This window comes from Acomys russatus, chromosome 22 (genome assembly GCF_903995435.1).
Source record: "Acomys russatus chromosome 22, mAcoRus1.1, whole genome shotgun sequence".
Taxonomy (NCBI): Eukaryota; Metazoa; Chordata; class Mammalia; order Rodentia; family Muridae; genus Acomys; species Acomys russatus.
The window spans coordinates 43383172-43391112 of NC_067158.1; positions in this window are offsets into that span (position 1 = coordinate 43383172).

Consider the following 7941-nt stretch of genomic DNA (forward strand, 5'->3'; position numbering starts at 1 on the left):
ATGGGGGTTCTTGGCTGTGAGCTGGAGGTAGAGACTTTTGCCAAGGAATCCGCAGAAAGGACTAAGCCGCTGTGCCCAGCCTGTGGCTGCTGGTCCTGTAGCTCTCCTCATGGTGGACAGACTAGAAGCCAATACTGCACATTGTATGCTGCACTGAGATCCCAAGAGCACAGGCCAAGCAGATCTGGGGCTGTCCTGCATCTACCCGCTGACATTTCATAATAATGGCTTTATTTTACTCTCTGTCTCTGTCTCTGCCTCTGCCTCTGCCTCTGCCTCTGCCTCTGTCTCTCTGTCTCTCGGTCTCTCTGTCTCTCTGTCTCTGTCTCTGTCTCTCTCTGTCTCTCTGTCTCTCTCTCTCTCTCTCTCTGTGCGCGCGTGCATGTATGTCCATCCTTGCAGAGGTCAGTTCCCTCTATAGGTTCTTGGAATCGAATTCAAGCTGTCCAGTTTCATGACCAGTGACTGTCATTACAGGCGGAGCCAGCTCAGCAGCCCACGGCATTTCATCCAATGCCATACTAGCTACTTTACCCACTGCTGTGACAAAATTCCTGATGAAGGCAATTTAAGGAAGGAAGGATAGGTTTGCTTTGGCTCACTGTTGGAGGGTACAGTCTGCTAACGGTGGGGAAGGCATGGCAGGAGCTTGAGGTAGCTGGCCACGTTGTATCTACAGTCAGGAGGCAGGTACACAGCCAGCACCCAGTCTGAAGGGATGACATTGCCCTGGCCTTAATGATAAAATAATCTAGACGCTCCCTTGTAGACACAACCAGAGGTGTGTCTCCTAAGAGACGCTAGATTCTGCCAGGTCAACAACCAGCGTTAGACGCCACTAAGTACCTGAGCTACGGAATTCCCTAGCCTCCTTCTAGCCACTCATGTTAAGGATGAGGCCTGCAGCTCAGACAGGTAGGCCTGGTCTCCAGGATCAGAGGACCACCCATGATTCCAACACAGACAGTACACCAAGTATACTAAAAGCATGCCGGGGTCACTGGAGCACAGAGGCAACTATTTTGAAGGAAATTAGGGTAAGTACCAAAGCAAGCAGATGATCATCCACTTGGAGGTGATTATGACTGACAGTGCCCCTCCTTGGAGAATATCAAGCATTGGTGTTTGAGCCCAGTGTTACTACTGGGGACTCTGCCTATTGTTTTGGGGTGTGTTTGTTTTTTTTTTTTTTTTTTTTTTTTTTTTTTTTTTTTTTGGTTTGTTTGTTTTTTCCTTCTTCAAAGCAGGTTCTGTGCAGCCTTGGCTGTCTTGAAACTCATTCTGTAGACCACATTGGCCTCATACTCAGGTATCTGCCTGCCTCTGCTTCCCGAGGGCTGAGATTAAAGGTGTGTGCCACCACCAATTTTAATGAGTTGGTATTTTGGCTCTCCAAACATACCATCAGATGGCTGCACTTCACACGGTCACTAAAAACGACTGAGAAACTAAAGGAAGTCTGTTGCTTAAAATGCGAGGCAGTAGGTCCAAGCTGCAGCTAATCACAACCCTAGGCAAAATGATGATTAATTCAGGCTGAGATCCCAGCACTCTGCAAATGGAGGCAGAAAAATCAGGAGTTCAAGGTCATACTTGGCTACATAGTAAGGTTAAGGGCAACCTGGGCTACTTGAGACCCCGTCTCATACAAACAAAGAAAAGCAACCTTGAAACTACCCATGGGCCAAAAAACAAATGAGGCTAAAGACAGTTCTGTCTCTGGACCAGTACTCAGTCTAATTTTCAAAACAGGAAAAAAAAAAGAGTAGAGACAGAAACCAAAGCTTGCAAGCCACCGCTTCTACAGAGGAGGACCTGGCTGCCTCCGTGGTTTGTTCGAGGTGTTTCAGTACTGCTGAGGGCCGACAGTAGTGGTGGGAGTTGCTATCAGTGTATCACTGGGATGTCTTCGGAAGAGAGACTGGGAGGTGACCATGTGAGGAAGCCTCTGTGACAATCCCAAAGTCCCCCCAGGTGGCACACACACGCTCAGATGTGCCCTATAGTGGTTTTCTACTTGATAGTTTTATACTGTGAAAAAGGTCCTGTAACTCATGTTTAATTTCCCTTGGGGAGACAGCTTTGAAATAACTATCAAATCTCCTTTCCCCTCTTTTTGCTACTCTAAGCAAACTGGGAAATATTTTCCCCTGAGGGACAATAGTCCAGTCATTCATGCAATAATCATTTTAATGCTATTTGCTTCTTTCCTTAAAAAAAAAAAAAAAAAAAATTCTAAGACTGCTTGCACAGACTGCTTCTCAGTCTATATTTCACCTTTTTTTTTTTTTTTTTTTTTTTTTCATGAGTAGAAGTTGACGTTTTGTGGAAGGTGGGTCTGGTGTTTGCTTTGTTTTCTTTTTAGAAACTCAACGTTCGGTGCCAAGGACAGATGTGAATGGCTCCTTGATTAAATTAGCTGCCATTTATACAGTGACTGACAAGTTATGGGGCACTCCCGTTTCATTCTCATTTGACCACGAGGGGTAGTGTGCCCATTGTGTAGCTGGGAAAGATCAACCTCAGAAGAACTCTTGCTAAGTCCCACGGCTAGACTTGAACTCAAATCGCCTGATACAAATGAAAACACTTGCTTTTGACTGTCCTGAGCACTGAGCGCAGTCAGTGTCCCTGAGCTGGCTTATGAGTTATCACCTCATTCAACGGGTAAAGGTGAGGGGTAGAAGTGGGAAGATGGTTAAGATTCAAACCCAGTTCTGTCTTACTGCAAAGTGGCATATAAGCAGAGAACATGGGGCCGGCAAAATGGCTCACTGAGTAAAGCACTTGCATTGCAAGACTGAGGACCTCAGTGCAGATCCCCAGAGCTTGTGCAGGATGGTTGTGGTAGCTCATCCACAATGCTAGAGCGCCTGTGGTGAGGTGGGAAGCTGAGACAGGAGGATTTCTGAAAGTCCATTGGGCCAGCAACCCTGGAAAACACCGCAATGGAGAACAAGAAGACAGACCCCCTGTCTCAAATAAGATGGAAAGCAAGGACTGACAGCTGATGTTGCGCTCTTGACTCCACAGTCATGCCATGCTACACATGTACCTGCAGTCACACAAATGGACACAAATCGTATACTCGGGGATCTTTATAACTAAAAAGCCAATTGAAAACAGCAAACAAAACAAAACAGGGCTGGAGAGATGGCTCAGTGGTTAAGAGCACCGGCTGCTCTTCCAGAGCTCCTGAGTTCAATTCCCAGCAACCACATGGTAGTTCATGGCCATCTATAATGTGATCTAATGCCCTCTTCTGGCCTGCAGGTGTACATGCAGGCAGAGCACTGTATACATAATAATAGATAAATAAATCTTTAAAAACACACACACAGAAAGCATGTCAATAAACCTCACTTGACTCTAGCACAGTGGTTCTCAAGATGTGGGCCTTGACTTCTTTGGGGGTCACATATAGGATATTCTGTATATCAGATCTTTGCATTACAATTCATAACAGTCGCAAAACTACAGTTGTGAATTAGCAACAAAATAATTTTATGGTTGAGGGGTCACCGCTCCGTGAGGAACTGTAGTAAAGGGTCTCGGCGTTAGGAAGGTTGAGAATCACTGCTCTAGCATCTCCGAGGTGGCAGAGATGAGAAGTGAGGGTTGGACCACGGTCCTGGCACAGCAGTAGTCAGCTCAGAGGCCCAGCGCTCCTGCTGAGAAGTACGCCCTGCCAAGCCTGTAAATGGATGAACTCTACTGAGGCCTTCCTTGGTCATCAGAAACACCAAAGGAGCCTGGACAGCCACCCAGAGGCCAAGAAGGTATTCAAGTCACACAGTGCCAGCCTCATCCGCTAAGCAGTAGGGGGCGTCTCCCTGTTCCCCCAAGTCGATGCAAGCAGAAGGGAACATTTGGTAAGCACCCAGGTCCCAGCAAGTCCAATTATCCACGGGAGCCAGTAACCATGACCTGGGCCATGGCCAGCCCTCTCACACAGGATGTGGGTGGATAAAGATACAGGGAAGGCAGCTGGTACCCAGCCCATTCTTCCTTAGCAACGGAGAACAGCCCTGTAAGCACCCTTCCTCGCGCTCCTCCAAGTTCCTCAAAGTGACAAAAGTCTCACTTGCGTGTTAATCAAAATCCTGTTGGTGAATGAAGGGAGTGGGGAGGGGACGGGGAACCTGTTAATTAAAATCTCAAAAGGCGCCAAGGGAAACAGCCCGTAGATGCCTTGTTCCCATGCTAATCCTATGGGAACCACAGACAGCAGGGTTCGCAGGTGCTGTGATTAGGCCTGCGCATATCATGGTGACAACTGCAGTAAGAAACAGTGTGAACCTTCCCCAGACCCCAAGGTAATGAAATAATTAACGAGAAACGGGCCTTTCCTCTCTTCCCGAGGGAGGTTAAGTTTCCGGGATCTCAGCCCTGCTTGATAGCTCTTGAGTGTGTGAATAGCGTAGGAAATAGGGCTGTACAGCCTCTCACTGAGTAGGTACTGAGCACCTACTATGTGCCTTGTGCTCTGAAGGTGCTGTGGACACAGCAGGAGGAACAATGAACACACCATGGGTGCTTGCAGGGTGACGGGAAGAAAGTAAGCAGGACAAGAGAGACGGAAGGGAGGTGAGGGCTCAGTCATACCTGTGGGGGGAAACAGTTCCTGATGGAGCTGTGTCTTAGTCCGTTTTATGTTATAACAATACCACAGACTGGGTACATTATAAAGAAGAAAAGCATATTTGGGTCTCTGTTCTGGAGCCTGAAAAATGTGACCACAGCTGTCAAGGGACATCCTGGTTATTAGTGGGGAGTCTTCACTGGATCCCAAGGTGGCTCAGTGTAGCACATGGCAAGGCAAACGCCCCTGCTTAGGTCTTGTCCCTTTTCTGCAAAAGCCACCAGCCATTGCATTAGAGCCCCACCCTTATATCCTTAATGAACCTTACTTATTTCCCCAAAGTCCTACCTCCAAATACCACAGTCAAATTAATTTTCCACTTAACCTAATAGTTTGCAGCAGGAGTCAAATTTTATATGAGTTCTGATGGGGGCATTTAAGCCACAGCCAAAATGTCGCTTGGACAGACAGTCAGATCACATGTAAAGCCAACTGAGTAAACATTTCAGGCAGAGGCGATGTAATATGAAGGCCCTGAGGCTGGGCCTTTATTGATGTGGAGAAGTAAACGTGACAAACCATCCATAAGCTTCTTGAAAATAAGAAGATGTCAAGGTTTGATTCAGAGTGATTGGAGAGATTTTTGGACACAGTATTGCAAGTCTGATCTCTCTCTCTCTCTCTCTCTCTCTCTCTCTCTCTCTCTCTCTCTCTCTCTCTCTCTTCCATGTGTGTGTGTGTGTGTGTGTGTGTGTGTGTGTGTGTGTGTGTGTGTGTGTGTGTGTGTGTGTGACAGAGAGAGAGAGAGAGAGCACTTTCATACATATATGCATATGCATATACAGACAACTTTGGGTGTCATTTCTTGGGGGTTGTCTACTTCATTATTTTTTTTTTTAAACTGGATTTCTCACTCCAGACTGCCTAGTATGGTGCCATAAAAATCTACTTATCTCCACCTCCCCAGTGCTGGAATCACAAATAGGTGCCTAATCTTTTTTTTTTTTTTTTTAATGAGTTCTGAGAATCAGTCTTGGGTCCTCAATACTTGAGTGACAAGTGACTAGCATACAGACTGAGCCATCTTCCCCAGCTCTCTGACTTCAGTGTCTGTACATGCAGCCTGGCAACAATGTGGAGAATGACTATGGGCGTAGGGACAAGACAGAAACAAAAATATTTGCTGTGACCAACAGGCCACGTGAGATGAGACAGTGTTTGTGATGGCATGACGGTTCTAATTAAATACATGGCTAGATGACATTTTTCAGGATGGATTTCTATATCGCTCAGCACAGCTCTCTGGTTTCAGAATTTCTAAGGAGTTAAGGTAGTACCGTGTAAAAGCTGATGTACCTAGGGCTGAGAAGTGGGCTTGGCTCAAGTAAGAATTGACCATAAAGGGTTAAGGAAACCGGCTGAGCAGGAAGTACTTTGCTAATGCCCAGGGTGCACAGGGGCTGCATAACTGTGCCCTTGAAATGTTAAAGACACACTTGCTCACTAACATCCAAGGGTGGGGCTACCATTTACCCATGCCCTTCACGCTGTGGTTATGATTAGGTGGAAGATAGTCCTGTGACTGTGGAGGCTGCTGGTGACAGGGGGAACATTCTCTGTGTCTACTTTTTGCTGACTGTAACCATTCCCAGAGCATAGTGGGAGCCTTTTTTTTTTAATTTTTTAATTTTTTTTTTTTTTTTAGGCTTTTGGCCAACAATGTCTCTATGTGCATAAAGGACAGAGGAGGTTGTTCGGTGCAGAACATGCTGGGGCTTGATTTATCTTCTCCTTGGATATGAAGTGTCCACATCTGCTTCTCTGTAGAGAGTGGCCCGCTGTGCATGGATTGACGCACCAGGATAAAAATGAGCTCTTTCCCAACGAGGCTCTCACTGAGCAGGAATATGGCACTGGTTCCTAACAGCAAGGAAATCCACATTCTAGCTGGGAGGAAGCGATCCAGGAACTTTTGAGCAGTGGGGTGCTGTCTTGAGCCAGTGTACTGATGAGCCTTGAGCCTCTAACACTTACCATGACAGATAGGACATTGGAATTGGAGAGGGGACTTTTACATCCGTCTCTTGGATCCAATAGTGTTCCTGCTCCTTGCTAAGCCCCCGCATACTCTGCACTCTGTTTAGCAGGCTGGAACTCCGGGTCCTGGTGACTGTCCCCACCTGGAGCAGTTGTTGATGGCTCCCTATCATCACTCACCTTCTGTGCTGCTTTCTCTCTTCCCACCCTTCCCACTGACACTTCAGTAAAGCAGACTAGACTAGACTGACTTACGCACTTTGCCTCATAGCCTGCTATGAGCTGAATGTCTGTGTGGCGCCTTTATGTCATTTTATGCTGAAGCCCCCATGTGCTCGTTTGGGTTTTTGTCAGCTTGACACAAGCTAGAGTAATCTGGAAGGGGGGAACCTCAGGTTGAGAAAGTGCATCTGTGAGATTGGCTTGGAGGCAAGTCTGCGGGGGCATTTTCACAATTACTGGTTGGTGTAGGGGAGCCTGGCGCACTGTGGGCAGTGCTACCCCTGGGCAGGTAGTCTTGGATTGTGTAGACAAAGTACACTGAGCAAGCCACAGAGGTGACGTTAGTGAGCATTGCTCATCCATAGTCTCTGCTTCCGTTTCTGCCTCCTGACTCCTGCTTTGACCTCCAGCCCTGACTTCCTTCATGATGGACTCAGATTGGGACATGTAGTCAAAACAATCCTTCTTCCCTAAACCGCTTTGGGTCATGATGATCATCACAGTAATAGTAAGCACACGAGGACGGCTGATCTTTAATATGTTGTCCTTAGGAGGTGAGATCTGTCAGAGGTCATTTATTAGGCCACGAAGGTAGAACCCTTATGATTGGTAGTACCTTCAAAACATACCAGACACACACACACACACACACACACACACACACACAGAGAGAGAGAGAGAGAGAGAGAGAGAGAGAGAGAGAGAGAGAGAGAGAGAGTTACACACTAGACTTCTTCACCCCACTTCTCTCATATGAGGGTATAAGAAGCCAGCAGGCCAGGAACTTAGCTCTCACTGATATGGGCTCTGCCTCAACCTGATCTTAGACTGTTTAGCCTCTGAAACTCTGAAAATGAACATCTGTTGTTTAAACTGCTCAGTCTGTGGTCTATGCTAAGATTGTGGCATTGCAGCAGAGGAGAGACTAAATAAATAACACATGTGCTTACTAAGCAATAAGCAATAATTGGCTAGGCTGAATCTCTCTGTGCCTCAGTTTCCTTTTCTGTACAATGGGGATGCCAATCCTGTCAGGGTAGAGATTCAGTGTAACAGCCGTTATGATGCGCACTGGAGAGCAACCTCACTAGTGCTTATTG